The sequence below is a fragment of the Equus caballus genome, chromosome 15, assembly GCF_041296265.1.
Source record: "Equus caballus isolate H_3958 breed thoroughbred chromosome 15, TB-T2T, whole genome shotgun sequence".
Classification (NCBI taxonomy): Eukaryota; Metazoa; Chordata; class Mammalia; order Perissodactyla; family Equidae; genus Equus; species Equus caballus.
Window position 1 is genome coordinate 18,735,035 of NC_091698.1, and position 19,014 is coordinate 18,754,048.

A 19,014-nucleotide genomic window follows, 5' to 3' on the forward strand; every position below is an offset into this window, starting at 1 on the left:
ACATCTGGGCATACTTGAGATTCCATATGAATTTTAGGATGGGTGTCTTTCAGCACAAAATGTCATTGGGATTTTGATAAGGACTGCATTTAATTGGCTCATGTCTTTGGAGGAAGCTGACATCTTAACAACAAGGAGGCTTCCAATCCACGATCACAGGACGCCTCTCATTTCTGGTAGTGCTGGGTGGTTGTTCAGGTGGAGGGGACAGCACTCTTCCAAGTAGTCACGCAGGGTCCCAGAATTCCTCCACACTGTGCCTTCAGCATTTCCTCAGAACTCATCGACATCGGCCTCAAGTCAAGGGAGAGAAAAATGCGTGTCAAATGCATGTGGGAAGTTTTCAAGGACTGGGTGTGGATGTAGCACACATCTGTGCCACCCTCTCCCCTGGCCAGAACTACGCATGGAACCAAGCAGACCCTAACAGTCGGGACTGCAGGCAGAATCAGCGGACCCCACCAAATTTGGGACTGTGGACTAACCAAGGGCTAGAGACTCAGTGTCTCAGGGAACCATATGCCAGCTCCAGCTGCCTGCTACCACTCTGACTGGCACTGTGGACGAACCCAGGGCTGAGACAGATGCTCTGCTAGAGCATCCTGCCAAACTACACTGGCCCGTTAACCTGCGCCTGGAAAGTCACTTAGATCAGGAGCTCAATGCAAGGAGAGTGGAGCTGAGATGCACGAGACACTTACCCACAGCCCTCAGAGACAGCAAAAAAGACGGAGAATCCAAAGGCTTCATGGGTACCAATGCTTGTGTTTCTCATCCCCGAAGCCATGAGAAGTCTCCTTCCAATTCCGCTGCTGCCACCAAGCTGTTAGAAAGAAAATACAACTGCATAAGTCGAAAGAACTTCATTGCTTTATTCACCAATTCCTGCATCCGGAGGCATCCAATCTAGCAGATAGAAAGGAGCTCCAAGGAGCTGTACAGAATGAAAGACTTTGAAAGGCAAAAGGGAGAAGAAAAAGAAGTCACAGCAGGCGGGAAGATCGCTCGGTTATTGCAAGGTTACTTTCCTCAGGGGACAGCAGCAGTCTATGACGTGGAATACCTACCTAGGGCTGATCGGACAATTCCTGATCCACTGGTTTAAGATTCTGTTTCCGAGAGAGTCGAAAATCTAATGAAGTCAAGACTCAGTTTGGTGACGTGGGGCTTAGCATAAGAGGCTCCTCTTGGGGCCTGCTGTCTGGTTCTGACACATGACTCTGCTGACCCCTGCTGTCCCCGGGTACACCCGGTTTTCCCTTCCTGACCATTGTTGGTCACACATCCACTGCACCTGCCTCCCGTTCTCCCCCTTCCACACCGCAATCCCCGCCATGACTCCCTGTGACACTATCACGACTTCTCCCACCACACTGCCCTGCTTTCCACAAGGCCAGCAAGAGGCTTCGTAAGCACCACTTCCTCTGTCCAGTGGGCTGAGCGGGCTGCCCAGCATCGGGACTCAGAAACTGCTGGGCCTGTCACACGGCCTCCAATCACCGGTACCCCAGCGGAAGTGCCTGCCCTGATGAGAAACTCAAATTTAGCCAGCTCCATCGAACAGCATCTTTGCCCCAAGCTTCCCTTCAAAATGCTCCACACATTTTCTGCCCCAGCTGTTTTTTGAGGAGTCATTTTGGGGGCGCCTTTGAGGCCACCTTGGTGATTCTGTGCCCGCGCACAAGCAGCTCTTGACACATACGCCATTTGATTGTATCACCTGGAATAGTAGAGTACAGGGAGCCAGTGGATGGGCACCAATCACTGGTTTGACCACCAAGAGCTTGTGAATATTTCACAGCAGGATCGTCCACTTTCTGGTTTCCCGTGGGCACACGTCACACAGCGCTCCCTGGTACCCCGCTCTCCTCCACATCCTCTGACCAGCTTTCCCCAGGAGATGTTCTGCAGTACATCATTGTCTCCACCGACCTGCCCCTAGAGGTGTACCCCACAGGCCACAAGTCCCTGAGTTTCCTGCCTGAAAGGCTACCACCGACCCAAAGAGATATGTCTGTTCTACTAGGATGACTGGACTGGCATAGAGGAGTGGCCCTAGCCACAGAAAATCAGGTAATTGAGGCCACCCAGAAGTGTGGAGAAACATAACCCAACACGGACAGCAGCTCCATGAGACTCTATTCTACTCCTTGTGGGACAGTCGCCTAAGTCTCTGCCAAATGGTTTTAGGAAACCACCTGGCCTCAGACTATCTATACTGGCCAAGGAAGGAGGGGTCGGGGCCCACCCATGGTCTACCACCTGCATGTACATCAACAACTGACAAGTTCAAACCTACCTACACCAGAGGGTCCAAGAGGTGAGAATATTGTCGGGTATCACCGCGATCTCTTTACAGATTCCCAGGGCCCCCAAGACCACTGAGCTATTTTCTTGGCTGGTCTTTTCAAGGTGGAGACCGTGACTATGGGCTGGATCTCAGACTGTTGCTTGTGTGATTGGCGTACTTGCTACTAGACCCTAATCAGATGTTTACTCTCTAGACAACCCCATGCCTTACCCCTAATAGCTGCATGAATTATCCTAACTTTAAATTTTTACTAAGGAAAATCTACTTAATGTAAAATACACCATTTTAAGTATTTTAAAGTATACAATTCAGTGACTTTTAGGACAATGATAAGTTTGTGTGGCTGTCACGACTATCTAATTTTCCAGAGCATTTTCAACACCCCCAAAGGAAACCTATACTCATTCGCTCTCTGCTTTGCCCTAACCCAAGTCCACGGAAACACCTCATCTGTTTTCTCTCCCTGTGGATTTGTTATTCTGGACATTTCATTCAAATAGAATCACAGAACCTGTGGCCTTTGCGTATGTTTTCAAGTAGCGCGCATTTTTTAAGGTTCATCCAGGGCCTAACACATAGCAGAACTTTCTTCCTGGAAAGGGAGGCAGGGGCCATATCATCAGGGCACAAAGTGGAGGCGTTTGATCTTACTCCACCTGGGAAGCCTGCAGAACTCTCACATGGGGCTGTGACACAGTCCTCGGGTGTTAGGTTATAACCACAGTAAAAGTTAAGTTACATACCCTTGTATGCTTTTTTCCTGTTCATGTGTTTTTGTCAGTTTAATTTTCAGATCCAGCCAGGGACCCTAACAGGCTCAAGAAAATCTTTTCCTTGCCTATAATAGGTAATAAAAGTAAAGTTAAAAAAAAAAAACAACTTTCCTCTTATTCTGCGTCCTGATACTGCCATCTCTCTGCAGTTGGAAAAGCAAAGTGAACCTCTTCTGGTGAGGGAGAAGTGGCACCTGCCCACCCAGCCATCGCTTTTCCTTTGTCTTAGAATATTTGACACACACTTCTTCTAGAAATTATTTGTTGTTTGTCTGAAACTCCAATTTCACTGAGAATCCTGTGTTTTGTTTGACAGCCCTAACATTGATGTGTCCGACAGTCATATTCCTCAGGAGCGTATGCTTACATAAACATATTCAGATTAGCAGGAAAATAAGTTTTTACAGTGATAATTACTTCTCTCTCAAACGTGAACTTTAGAGGTAATGAATTGCACACATCAAGACAAAACTAGGACTCCCCTCCTCATAATTCTGAATAATAAGTCATAAAAAGCCATGCCAGAAGTATCAGATTATTTTTTAACAAATATAACTGTGTACATGGACAAAGAGTTAAGTACCCTGACTTAACATTCATTACAATTTGTGGAAGACTTTGAAATAGTGAAAAATGATTACTGAGTGTTCTGTCTTGTGCATCCTTCTGGATTATCTCCTCCTTTGCTGTTTTTTTGAGCTATTTACAACTCTACCAATGGTAGATAACTGAGAGCAATGCAAACAACTCTTGTCTAGAAATGTGCAATGAGTTCCGTCCAGTGAAGGAACAATGGTTTTTCTCCCAAACCTTGTGGGAAAAGCCAGTTTGGCATCTATTTTCTAGTCATTTCCACATTTCTCCTCTAGCTAGCTAGCTGACTAGCTATCACTTTGAATTCTCCTTTGAACCAGTTACAATATCTTACTGATTCCCTCATTAATTAATGAATTAAATAATTAAATAAAACCTCCTACACATATTCATTTTAGATTGTATGAGAATCATGATTTTTACCTTTAAAAAATATGTATCCTTTAGCAATACTCTTTTAAGAGGAAGATTGGCCCTGAACTAATGTCTGTTGCCAATCTTCCTCTTTTTGCTTGAGGAAAGTTGTTGCCATGCTAACATCCGTGCCCATCTTCCTCTGCTTTATGTGGGATGCCACCACAGTGTGACTTGACAAGCAGTGCCATGTCTGCGCCCGGGGTCCGAACCCACAAATCCCGAGCCATGGAAGCGGAACATGCAAACTTAACCACTATGCCACTGGCCCAGCCCCCAGCAATACATTTTGAAAGATAAATCAGTTCACTGATGTTTGATCATTTAGTGCTAGGATATATTCTCAGTCATCTCAGGAGGGGTTTTGTTTTGTTTAGCAATTCCAAAACAAGTTATTTGTTTACAAATATTTTGGTAATATTTCATGGTAAAGGGAAATAACTGTAGTGACCGACAAGATAAAATGTGAGACATTGTTTGTCATAGGAAAACTTAGCAAAGTAACTGGATGAAAGGATGAGGGAAGGGCAAGAGAATGATAATGAATATTTTCTTCAGTAAAATGAAAAATAACCCTTAAGCCAAACCCCTTGGAGAAGATGGACCTGGCTCTAGCACCGTGGACTCAACCAGCAGCTGTCATCTGAGGCAATTCTTACCCAGTTTGAGGACCACTCCTGGGGGAAGGAGGAAGGAAGGGAGGAATGGGGAAGAAAAGCCTTCAACACCTTCCCCGAGACGCCAACACAGCATTTCTGTTCTGTTTCACCCCTTCCAGATATCTCCAGTTCAAAACAGCCCGCCCCGGTGACGCTGTCCCTTTGAGGACGTAGGAAAGAAAGAAGTTCTCCTCGTCCCTCCTAGGGTCCTTGGACGGGTCTGAAAACTAAACTGACACAACAGGTGAACAGGAGAAAAGCACGTCAATTTTACTGGATTTTTACGTGTACATGGGAGCCTTCTCAAGAAAATGAAGACCAGAAGAAGTGACCAGAGCAGGAAGCTTTTATATCTCTTAGACAAAGAAGCAATAAATTTGTGAAGACTTGACAAGACAAAGGGGTTTGGGCAAGAGGCAGTAAATGGGGAAGAAGTAACTAGGAGGGAAAGGGTCAGTCTAACAAGGTGTGTTTGCACAGATTTCTTGGCCCCAAATTCCCCATCTCTGGCAATAAGATCTTGCCTCCTCCTGGTCCAGGGTGGGGACCTTTCACAGGGAGTTTTATGAGCTGTTTCAGGGAAGAAGGGGGAGAGGAGAGGTCGGAGTGACCTTCCTGCCTTTGTGTGTTTTAAAACTCAAGATAGTTAAGATGCCTAGGTACCATATCTGGGGGCAGTGTGTCCAGACACCCAGCGATGCCTGAATTGTGTGTAGGGCCCGTAGAGAGAGGGAACATGAGGACTCAGTATTTCAAGGAGAGCCCAGGCGGGAAGCAGTGGTTTGGATGGTGGGTGGTTCTGGGCTGGATCCTGCAGGAAGCGAGTAGCTGGAAGAAGAGGAACAGCCATGGGGGCATCTGACAGGCTAGATGTGTGAACCTCTGAGCACTCAGAACAACTAGGCAGACTCCCCCGCCACGTGAAGTCCCTTTAAGACCCCGCAGCAATGCTCTCTCCCTCCTCTCCACGCCCCAGCCCTCCCGCTGCCCTGTCAGGAGCCTTCTAAGAGCCTGTGAGGGGTAGAAAGCAAAGGGTTTGCAAAGGTCCTGAGCACCAGTTTGGACCGGGTGTCAAGGGGCGAGTGGGGAGTGGAGTGGGTACAGACCTGTGATCTGGCGGCACCAGCAGGACAGAGGCATTCCCCAGCTCCTGGGCAGCTCTCATAGCCCCTGGAGCCCTGAAAGACCTTGGCTACTGCCCCCCCCAACCCCTAAGGAAAGTTGTGGGTACCAGATGTGCCTCTGGCCCTAAACGATTTTTTTTTTTTGCTGTTGTGTTAATTGCTGACCACAGCGTTGCCCTTCCACTAGTCATGGCTGCTGTTTCTTTTCCAGACAAAAATAACTGTAGTAACTTTTACTTATTAACACTTTATTATACTATACTGTAATATATCTATATCTGTAATCTCCAGTTTTCCAAACAACCCTACAGGGCAACTATTATTAAAAATTGGGCTTGAACAGTGTAAGCAGCTAATTACAAGCCTAGCCACAACGTGAGGAAGGCTGGACCCTCCGGAACAAAAGGAGCCACAGCAGTGTCTGCTGCAAAGCCCTGGGTCACCCCAGTGTCCCCCGCCCTCTGTGCACCTTCCGAATGTGCCCTGCTCTGGCCTCCAGCAGAGGCTTGGACAGGAAGAGAAACTGCCTTCACCTTCCACATGGAAATGTCCTTCCTGAGTCCTGGCTGGGAGAAGGCAAAGGCCCAGACTCGTGCCAGGGAAAGTGAAGCCACAGTCCTGATGAATGTGGCCACAGCCAGTCTGGTTTTAAGCTGAACCAGGTGTGCTCACATAACCCAATGCAGAGGCCTCTACACGTAGCCGGTTTAGTCCAACACGTGTTTGCTGGGCACTGGGTGAGGCACGAAGGAAGGGTGACTGCCTGCATTCAAGAAGTATGTGTTCAAAGTGCAGAGTGGCAGCGAAGAGGGAGGGACAAGATGCAGACCTTGTCCTTAGAGAGTTTCTGCTGTAGTGGGAAAGAGAGGCTCCTGGTCCAGGCAGCTTCCAAATCCTGCCCATCCTTTAAACGGCATCCCAGCGACTGTATGGAACCTCCACCGATGCTGCAGCCTGAAGTGCTCTCCCCGCCCAGCCCCTGCGGAGAGCACAGGGTCAGCTCTTCTCATGAAGCCCTCTCCACGTATCACCTGTGTCCATCCTCCTTGAACTACTACTTAGAACAGTGCCTACACTGTTACTGTATTATCTATTAAACAATATTATTACATATTATATTTTAATATCAATGGCCTGAACTAATAAATATTTCCTATCATCACCACCATCATTTTTATTATTACATGGTTTATCTCTCCCACTTGATCGGGACTCTCTGAATTTTGCCCTGAGCTGTGAAAAAGGGATGGTGGAGGAGGGTTCTTTGTAACCCTCCCACCCCTACCATTTGCATTCCAAGACTTGCCCCGGATATCCACTATCCAGTCCTCAAAATCCATATCCCAAAAGTCCACGGGTCTCAGCTCACGGCCCCAACTTTGTGCACATCGAGAACCAGGTTGTGTGGCAAGAAGTGTAGCATATGCAGGGCTGTGTTAGCAAAAATAAATGAGGTTTCTGGCCCAGGATGAATCCTTTGGAGGGAAACTGTGATGCTGAAGATCCATGGGGGAAGACAAAGTGACGTCCAGTCAGCATTCCCATCTCCCGTCAAAGAGAGAAGTAGATTCTCTGAGCAGAAATGGCACAGCCAGGCCTGTTTTCTCAGAGGAGGATGCTGCATTGCCTGCAGCACCCCAATTTCTGGCTGTGGACAAAGCAAGCAGACCTGTGGAGGATACGAGGCCTCTTTCCAAGAATTTCTCACTTTGTCTGAAAGAAAGTCTTCAGGAGAGACTAATTATTTGTCTCTTAATTTCCTTCCATGAGTACTCCTCCACCCAGACTGATGGTGGTCCATGTGGAACCCAAAACATGCAGGGGCCTTTTAACTCAGAGTCCATGGCACATGGTCGAGCCTCTGTCTGCTTGTCCTACCTCTGCAATGATCCTCAGGGCTGCACAGGCCTCCTGCCCTGGCCCAGCCCTGCTTCCAGGCCACTCACCTGTGAGCCACAGCAGCATCGGGAACATCCACAGGGCTGCAGGTGCCATCATCACTTCTCTCTGGGGGATGTCTCCAGTTATCTGCCATTTAGTAGAAGCAGGGAGGTATGCTGTGAAGGGTAGCAGAATATGCCACTCCAGTATGCTTCTTTGGCATAAGGATTATTTTGAGCTGATTATTCTGAGAAAGTGCAGACAAGGAGAAGCTCTGAAACAGAGTAGCAGCTATTGTTTGGTAAATGAAGTTGACGTTGGAGAGAAGGCCTGTACCAGGAAGAGGCTAGTACCACAGAACAGTTTTCCACCTGGGAGACTTCTCTGCAGGGCAGTCTTTGTTTACAAACATCTCCTCGCCTCACCTTCCGGTGAACTGCCTGCCCACTTTGAAGCCCCACACTTCTCTTTCCTCAGCTCAGAATGGTAAATAAGTCCCCATCATTTGGTTGCCTTTTGAGCCCCATATCTTTGTGGTGCTCCCATACATATGGATGTAGGTAACTAAAATTATTTTTTCTCTCCTGTTAATCTGCTTTTTATTACAACGTGTCTCAGCCAAGAACCTAAAGGGGTAGAAGGAAAATATTTTCTTCCCCTGCAAAGGGAGAGAGCACAGGCTTTGGTGTCATTCACTCTCTCTAACCCAGCCTCCATCCTGCCCCCTAGAATTCATGCTTTACAATATTCATGTTTTCTTTTCTAGCACTTGCCACATACCAAAACGTACTTTGTTTTACTATTATTTATTTATTTGCTTGTTTCTTCACTACAATCTATATTCTCACTAGTTTGGAGCAGGGACCATGTACACCCAAACCCTAGCAAAGAGCTTGGCACATGGAAGGCCTCCAGTAAACATTGGTTAGAGGAAATGAACACATCACACCATCTTTTTTTGCTTCCCGTTAGGAAATAAAAGCATGTAATTCTCTTTTAGCATTAATAAGAATTGGGTTATTGGATAATTATACAACTTGTTCCAATTGATAAGTATTGGAACAAGTCAAAAATTAATTCAACAGCAGACTGCTATTATTGGCCAGTATAATGAATTCCCTAATTCCTGCACAAATGCAGATACATAGAGAAATTCCTTAGTGCAATCGTAAAATCTCGCAAGGAAAGTGAGCACAGGTTATATAATTATATAATAATATATGATCATCATAAAAATTCAGACAATACAGAAACATATCCAGCAAAAGTAAGAGTCTACTTCAACGCCACCTGCTTCAAACCTATTTGTCTCCCCAGAGATAAGTATTGTTAATGATGCAATGTGTAAACTTCAAACCTTTTCTTATGCTTTTATAAATATGCAGTGATTTAACATAGGTAAGATTATGATCTACATATGGTTCATTGTTTGCTGTTTCATTGATCATCTTTCCAATTCAGTATATTGAACTCTGTTTGCTGGTTTCATGGTGGTGAATTTTCCATAAATTATGTAATTATTCCTTTATTGATGGAGGGTCAGAGTGCTTCTGATGTTTTGTTCTTAAAACAAGGCTGCAACTAGCATTCTTTTGTGAATGTGTGTGCATAGCTCCTATTTCCTTATATTTCTGTAGGATGGATCTCTAGAAGTGACATCACCGGGTCAAAGGATATGGGCATATAAATTTTTTTTCAGATTTTTTATTATTCCTTTTTCTCCCCAAAGCCCCCAGGTACATAGTTTTGTAGTTTTAGTTGTGGGTCCCTCTATTTGTGGCATGTGGGACACCACCTCAGCGTGGCTTGATGAGCGGTGCCATGTCCGTGCCCAGGATTCTAACCATGAAACCCTGGGCTGCTGGAACGGAGCACGCAAATTTAACCACTCGGCCACGGGGCCGGCCCCGCGCAGATAACATTTTGACAGACACTACCAAATTGTTTTCCAAATATGTTGAATCTCCAAAAATCATATGTCATAATTGATAATACGTGATCCATGATTGATGCAGATATAGCTGCCCATCAACTGTATTTGATGGCACCTTACCGATATTCTTACCAATGCTCAATATTGACAATACGATTAATTTTTCCAAGTTTTAAGGATGAAAAGTTTACTTCTTGTCATAGTTTTGTTTTTTATTTTTTATAACTATTCCTGAGGGTGGACCTCCTTTATAAAGCTTCCTGGCCATTCACCTTTCTTCATAAATGAGTGATCTATGCCTGCCCTCAGGAGATAGCTATCCTCATCTTCCTGTAGCCAATGGGGCCGAGAGTTTGGATGAGAGCATGTGTAAATTTTTCAGGATCATTTGCCTGATGCCCACCTAACCTTGCCTCCAAAAGCTGGGAGGTTTGGCTTGGGAATACTCCACATGACTGCCAAGAGTGGGCTTAAACCGACAAATCCACGCTGGAAAAGAGAAAGTACCTAAAGGTTGGGATCTAAGAGTTGTATTACTGTCTCTCAAAGTAAGATGGACCCCCATCACTGGTGGGAAGTGGGGTGGTAAGCACCTTTGGCAGGCACTAGCATGTCTCTAAAGCTTTCATCTATGATTAATTGGGAGTGGGCACACTTGGAGGACAAGATGTTGGGAGACCAAGCCCTTGCCTCTTTAAGTCAGTGTGGGGTCATTAATCATTTTTAGGATTGTGGAGTGGGATAGTCCCTTATAACTGCATGGGAGGCCACGGGAAAAGAAAATGATAGGCTTATATCTGTTAATTACCAACCTAAAGGATACTCCAAAAGCCAGAAGGCCTCCATGGCAGGTCAAAAGTAGGCTTATCTCCTGTGGACTGTCCTGAAAATCAAGCTCAGGTCTGATTGCACGGGGGCAGAGCTGCAAAGGAGACTCAACGCACAGCTTCAACAGGTCTCCTGCATCAAAGTCAGGGCCCTGATAGGGAAGGAAAGGGACACCGCGACCTGGGAGAGGGATGCTTTGGTGAATGAGTCTGGGAATCTTCAACCTCTGATTTCCCTGAGCCCTACTACCTGTCAGAAACAGCTCTGTCCCCTCAAGAACAGTCTCGTCTTGCCTGAAAGGTGTGCAATGACCTTATACAAAGCACATACCTCACAAGATGATGCTGGTTCTCCTCCAAACCTGCCTCCACTATCCCTCATTACCTACAGGCTTATAGCTAGAGTCAGCTCTGAGCCCAGCCTTAGAAGGGAGATCTGAGCCCTATTCTAGGAATAAATAGCATATACACCAAAGGAATTGCAGAACCTTGCTACTATCATCAGGAAGGAATGGGGGAAAAGATAATGTGAGTGGATCTCGAAGACACACTCAATTTGCAGTGAGAAGAGTCAACAATACTCTAGAGAAGGGAGTTCACTGACAAAGGAGTACTCACCTGTGACTCGGGACTTAGTGTCTGGCAGAGACACTGGAATTGGTTCTGAGAGTTTTTTGCTATGGCTTTTTGAACCCTGGACGTGATGAAAGCCTACAGTAAATGAAGCAGAGTTTCCAGAACTTCCTTGGTATGGTGTTGAGTTGGTTCTTGGCATAAGGAATGTTAGGATGGATTTATTATGTAAAGTCTAAGAACTCATAACCTAACTCTGCTCCCCAGGAGGACCAGACACTCCCTCTACTAAGATAATAGGAAATGCACTGGAGAGAAGCCACTGGCGTTTATTTGAAAAGCTTGCTAATCGCTGTTCTCAACAGGCTGGATAGTCTCTCTCATCAAACAGGACTCCTTGTTGTCAGGGGGGTGTTGGGATTCTAGAATGGCAGAGGCCAGAAGACAGCACTTAAGCATTGCAGGCAAAATGGTGTAGCTACTGCAACAAGGCCATCGACCAAGGCAATCAAGGGCCTTGACGTGCAATGTTTACGGCGATGTTTGTAAGATCATGGTGTGAGACGGATGAGGATCCAACTAAAGTGTTGCTTAATTTTGTGATATTAGCTTTATCATTTTTGTTAAAATGACACATAGTAATAGTGAAAAATTACAACTCTGCTGGCCACTCATCCAGATATCTCTCTGTGTTTGTGTTTACAATCTTACCTGCACGAGATCTGGCTGTATGTGCTGTTCTGTAACCTACTTTTTTACATCAATGTTCTGTAGGCATCTTTCTTTATCAATGATGATAAATATACATGAGAATTTTGAATCTATAAAGGCAGTATGACCTTGTTTTATGAGCCTAGACGCTGGACCAGACTGCCTGAGTTCAAATCCTAGTTCCACCAACTCTTAGCTGTGAAAGGAAATTGGACTCTCTATACCTCGGTTGCCTCATATCTAAAAGGAGTGTAATTACAGCACCTGCTTCCTAAGATCATTGTGAGGATTAAATGAGTTAATATATACTTAGATCATGCTTGGTAGATGCTACCTACTATTGCCTATTGCTTTACAATCTCCTAATAATAGACATTAAAGATGTTGGTGTTTACTTAACATAAAAACAGTGCTGTGATCAAAATCCTTGCCCCTACATCTTCTATTTGTGTGATTATTTTCTTAAGAAAATTCATAGAGGAGGCCGGCCCCGTGGCCGAGTGGTTAAGTTCACACAGTCTGCTTCAGTGGCCCAGGGTTTCGCCGGTTCAGATCCTGGGTGCAGACATGGCACCACTCATCAGGCCATGATGAGGCAGCGTCCCACATGCCACAACTAGAAGGACCCACAACTAAAAATATGCAACTATGTACTGGGGGGATTTGGGGAGAAAAAGCAGGGATTTGGGGGAAAAAAGAAGATTGGCAACAGTGGTTAGCTCAGGTGCCAATCTTAAAAAAAGAAGAAGAAAAGAAAATTCATAGAAATAAGATTTCCAGAGCAACAGTCATGACCTATTTCCCGAATAATACTTTTTATATTTTTCAGAATTTACTTAAAGTTTCTAACATGAGAGTCGAGTTCCACCTGAACTAAACTTTTAAATATGGATGTGTCCTGTTATATCTTTTTTACCATTAAATAGGAATTTGAACTTGGGGGAGAGAGAAATTAGAAACATGGGCTCAGGCTGCCATTTGGTGTTTTGTGACTTTTAAATTCCTTCTAATTCCATCCCTTGCATGTTGTAGCATGAATACAGCAGCACCGAATCTTCACCAGGGTCCCATGTTCAGAACAAGTGAGTTAGATCAGTGACCTTATACTGATGGCCATGATCCTTTGGAAACTGGATCCTTTGGAAAAGTTTTTGCAACATGATCTAGCAGTTTAGTGAATGATAGATGGGTCTTGAGAAAAATTGCATTCATCTTCCAGCTATGGCATATAGATGTTTCCCAGTCTTCCATCCGTGGCTTAACCGATCCTCATGGGAATATTTGCTGGCTGCGTTCCCATCCCATGGCTCCTTGTCTCTGACTCTGTGAACCACTGTCAATTTCCCTCTAGAGAAAGGGAGCTTAATTCTTCCACTCCATTCCATCTTCGGTTTCCGTCCCTCCAAGGAAATCTCTACATTTACTCTTTGCCCTCTTCCTTAAAAGTTAACTTACTCTTCCTTTGAGTCTTTTTTCCTAACTAAGCTCTGTGTGCTTCTCTCTGAACCATGTTTCCATATCACAGCCCTGTTTTAGGGAGAAGCTCGGCATTCCTTTTCCTAGTGTGTGTTCTAATAGACAGGAGCCTGAGGAGGGGGTGAAGTCAGGCATTCAGATTGATTAAAAACGGCCTCAATTCCTGTTTTTATGAATTCATTCTTCATTCATGCTTCCATTCATACTTTCACGTGTCTATCCTTCCTTTGCTTATTCATTATGCCCTTATTCATGCATGAAATACTAATATATTCTTCATGGCTGCATTCACTTCTAATACATTCATCCCAGCACTCATTCATTCATTCATGCCTTCATTCATTCAGTTATTGAATTCTATCATTCATTTACAGAGAATTCACATAGTCATTCGTGTATTTATTAATTTCTTCCACATCAGTCAGGCAAGCAAGAAACCGATGGCACATTCAAATTAGAGTGATTAGAAGGGATTATTTACAGAGGTGTGGGCAGAGTCTAGGAAAACCACAAGGCTTAGTGCAGCACACTGAGCCTAGCAACAGCTGGGCACCACTACCACCTCTGCGTCTGAAAGGACAAGGCTGAGGGATAAACTGGGACCCTTCATTGTGAGATCCCTGCCTGGACGGGAGGGAGTCTGGACATAAATACCACAATCCAATTCTCTTTCCTCTTGCATATCTCCTGCTGATGCCTTCTCACCACCAATATTCTCTGAACAGAGCTGGAAGTCAGTGTGCAAGACAAGAACAGAGGCAGCCCACACTGGGCAGCCCTCTGGGGAACAGAGAATGAAGGTGGTTGGAGAATGTGTCTAGAGAGGCAAAAAGATATTCCACGTGGTCTCTGAGATTCTGCTACTGGTTGGCATTGTATCTTCCCTCATCTCCTTTTGCACTGTTGGGAAGAAACGAGCAGCAATGGGCAGAAAAATCCCGCCTAGGAAATTATTTTCACAACAGAAAACCACAGAATGGAGTCAGGCTGACTCTCTATGAATCTTTGGATTATGCCTCTTTGGGAAAGTCTTTTGGGTACCTCCATTATCCCACCCCCAAGAAGGGCGCTCTCCCCAGGACAATATTGTAACAACACATTGTGTCTGGACATCTGCATTCTGCATACCTTGAGGATACAAATTGTGTCTTACTTTCTTATGTCCCCAGGGTCTAGCCAGGGCCTAGCACAGAGTAAATGCTGGATGAAAGGATGCACAAATGCACGAATGCTGGAATCGGAGGGTGCTAAGGAGTCTGGGGAGAGAACAGTCTCTTGAAGTTCTTTCACTCTCCCACAAGGTGGCAGCAATACCATGGTCCAATTTTCACATTCGTGGAACTCAGGCACATCTCTTCTTGAATGAATTATGAATAGAATAAATCTATTTTTAAAGACATTATATCAAGGCCGGAATAATACACTGTTGACAAGGAAGAGAAAAAAAAGAAACTAAATATTTACTATCACTAATATTATTAGATATGGTACTGTAAATTTTACATTAAAAGACATTTGGAAAACATGTGCCACTAAATCTCTGAAAGAAATAAAATGCGCCCTCTGTGCAAATATGGGTATGAACAATGAATAACCTCTGTGCTGCGCGGGCCTCACGGTCCTCAGTTTACCCAAATTCCTCTGCCGGCTCTTCCCACCACCTGGGCCTGTTTTTTACTCTCAAAGTTAACAACTCCCACAGGGTCTAGTTCTCGGTGACTTGAGTCTTTTCCCCCCCTTCTCTCCAACCTCTCCAACCTGTGCAGAAACCACACGTTGTGCTTCTTAGACTGGCCTGTGAGTGCTTGACTTCATCTCTGCCTCAGGTCATACTAACTTCCGGAAAAGGGCGCCACGTTTAGAATATTGCTGCTAAAGTGTCCTTCACAAGCTCAGGGACGATGATCCACCAGTGAGGTCACGGAGAACATACTCAGTTTTCTTGAAAGTACAAACGTCCCCGAATTCCGATGGTTCGACTACAGATTTTTTTGACTTTATCGTGGTGTGAAAGTGATACCCATGCAGTAGAAACCAAACTTCAAATTGTGAATCTCGATCATCACCTGGGTGCTGCTGTGATACGATTCTCGTGGCGCTGGGAGGGGCAGCGAGCTGCAGCTGTCAGTCAGCCCCGCGGTCGCGAGGGTAACCAATGGATGTGCTTCCAGCCATTCTGTACCCAGACGACCATCCTGTTTCAGTCCAGTGTTCAATAAATTACGTGAGATAGTCAACACTTTATTATAAAACAGGCTTTGTGTTAGATGACTTTGTCCACCTGTAGACTAATGCAAGCGTCTCAGCACGCTGAAGGGAGGCTGGGCTTAGCTATGATGTTCGGCGGGTTAGGCGTATTAAGTGCATTTTTTACTTACGATATTTTTAACTCACCATGGGTCTATTGGGTTGTAACCCCATCGTCAGTGAAGGAAGATCTGAACTTACAATTCCTACGTGTCTTGGAAATCAAGAGCATAGCCTCTGAATTATTAGTTTTTCTAATTTGCAGAAATCTGGCTTGGATTTTACTACTTTTGCATTGCAGCAAAGATTGTCAAGACTTGTCTCCAAATTTACCAACAATTCTGAATTTAGCATAAATTTTGCCCTGTAACTCTAAACAAAGCTATGTCCAAGAGATTAAGAAAAAGAATGCTAAATAAAATGAGACTTTTTATAATCAAGGAGTCACCACAGAAGACCAAGAAGAAGCCATGGGAGTGGTTGGCTGGACCATGAGCAAATTCCTGAGGGGGGAAGAGGAGGCCAGAGAAGCTGGAGCTCTAAGTGGGAGGAAGGGGTGGTGTGTTGAAAGGTTTCAACTCCTCAACAGAGGCAAATTTAAGAAATTTAAAAATTCTCGGTTAAGATGTCTGCCTTGGGGACAGATGAGAATAAGACGGATGAGGGTGTAGGAAGAGAATAAAGAAAAGAAGTAACGCACGCCACTACTGCTGTGGCGACACTGGTCCCTTTGCAGTGGAGAGACCACCTGACACACTGCCTCTCCTCATCTCCCAGGCTTTTCTCAGTGGCTGAGGGAGAGCTCACCCTCATTCAACACCTACCGTGTCCCAGGAACCATATTCATCTTTTTTATACTATACCATTTAAGCTTTACAACACTTCCATGTCAAAGTACAATTTTAAAAAGGTTAAAAACTTGACTCTCACATAAAAGTAGAATGAACATGTGTCAAAAGTGTATTCAACTTGTTAATGAATGAAGGGACTGGTAAGATGGCAAAGCTGGTTTCCAAGAGCATTTGAGGAAGAGGGGTTTACGTAGCACGGAGGAAAGGAATCAAGAACCAAGTGAGATGAGTCAGAGAAAGACAAATATCATATGACACCTCTTATATGTAGAAACTAAGAGGAACTGACTCAAAAAACAAAGAGTGGAATGGTGGCTATCAGGGGCTGGGTGGGGGGCGGTGCAATGGGGGAGATATTGTTTAAGGGAACATACTTGCAAGTAGTAGATAAGTCCTGAAGTCTAATACATAGAAAAAAATTACAGACAACAAAACTGTATTTATTATCAACATTAAACTTGATAAGAGACTAGATCTGAATTGTTCCCACCGCTAGAAGAAATGATAGTTACGTGACGTGACACAGGCATTAGCTAATGCTACACTGGCAATCATATTGCAATAGAAGTTTATCAAATCAATATGTTGTACACCCTAAACTTACATGTTATATGTCAACTATATCTCAATTTTTAAGAAATTTTATTATTAGAAAAAATGACTGCTAACGTCCTACAGACAATAAAATTATAACCTTTGGTTTGATTTTTTTCTACTGGATAGAAATCTACATATTAATATTTAACTTCATGATTTGGGGGCTATAATCACATAGCAAACAGGAAAGACAAAGAAAGATACCTTCTTTAAGGAATCAAACAATCCTTGGGCCGGCCTGATACACAATGACCCAGAATGAACACTGGAAGGGCGTGAAGTCATTCTATCTCTGATAACTTCTTCTTTAACCTCCAGCCTTTTTCTCTCTAGACTGAAAGCTCTACGGGTCAGGAGCTGGCTGGGCTGTTTTCTCCACCTTTGTGAAAAGCCTGCAAACACGTAACGTGCCGTGTCAGGCACTAAGCATGCAGTCGCTAAAGGCTTGTCCAGCTGAATTGAACTGAGGTTTAGAAAGGTTAGTAACTTGCACTGAAACCAAATAGTGGCTGAGTGGTGGATTCCCTGAGATTTTTTGTCACCTCTCAAGAGGGAGGGGTGTTCGTTTCCTAGGGCTGTTGTAACGAATTATCACAAATTGCGTCCCGTCAAACAGCAGAATGTACTCCCTCCCAAGTCTGCAGGCTGGAAGTCTGAGGTCAAGGCTTGGCAGAGCCGTGATCCTCTGAAGGCTCTGGAGAAGAACCCTTCCTTGCCCCTTGCTGGTGTCTGGTGTGGGCCAGCAGTCCTTGGTGTCCTTGGCTTTGAGCGGCATCACTCCACTTTCTGTCTGTCTTCACATGGCTGTCCTCCTCCTGCGTGTGTCTGTGTCTCCTCTTATAAGGACACCATTGGATTAGGGCCGCCCTTCTCCAGTCTGACCTCGTCTTCATTTATATCTTTCTGAGATCTACAAAGACTCTATTTCCAGATAAGATCACACTCACAGTACCAGGGCTGAGAGCTTGAACATGTAGGTGAGAGACACAATTCACAATCTACAGCAGGCTTTGGAGTCAGGAGGCCTTGGGTTCGAATTCCTTTAGGTCGTTTACTCAGGGGAGGATCTGTCAGTGGTGTCTGCGGGCTTTCTGCCTCCCCAGGTGCTGGGGAAAATCCTGTTCTTAGCCAGGGGGAGCTCAGGAGCCCCAAGCAATTGTCATGACTGTTTTCATCGTGTCACCGTGACCTCGGATGTCTAGTTCTAGTAACAAATCCCTTTCCTGTTCTCCGAAATACAGTCCTTGCCTTTACCCAGGTTCTAGGAAGGGCGTCCTTATCCTGACCCTGCCGTGTCTGAGCTTTTGGTACCTGCCCCGGAGACCAGTCCTTCCAGGACCTAGTCCATGCTGACTCTTGCCAGGGTACCCAGGTGCCATCAGTGCCAGTTGAACAGCGTCAGTTACTAGAGAACAGAGAGGGGGCAGGCACTCCATTCTGACCAGCAAAGAGAAAAGTGGCCAGAGGTGGCCTGTTCCTTTTTGCAGTTGGCCTGGCACTCAGAGGGGTGGTCGAGAGGTTTCTCATCTGGGTGGGTGTCATGGAGTCCCGTCCAGGTCACTGTGCCAGAGAGGCCTTCTGGGGTCTGGGAGCAGCAGTGCTTCTCAGCATTTGGTGGCTGTAGACAGTAGTAGTCTGCAAGGTTTTAGCTGAAGAAACCTGCCAAATTAATGTTGAAAAACTATGAACCCCTCATACATTTTTAAGTTATCATCTAAAATTTTTCTTTGTTAAAGTAATTGTAAAAGATGTAATTTTTGACATTTTGTAATATGTTAACATTTAAAAATAAAACTTTTCCATCCCCCTTTTATAAAGTGTCCAGTGGAATCTAAATACTATAATGATTTGATATCCACGACCATGTCTTTACATGTTCATGAGCAAGTTCTTCTAAAATGGTTGGAATTTGTGCATATTTCTTTTTTCCTTCTTAAACTCTCATCTCCATTTTAATTTTTCCATAGAATTTAACCCTGATGGGACACATTTTTAAGCATGAAAGTCTTTTATTGTTTACTCTGTCCTATTTCTCTGCCAAAA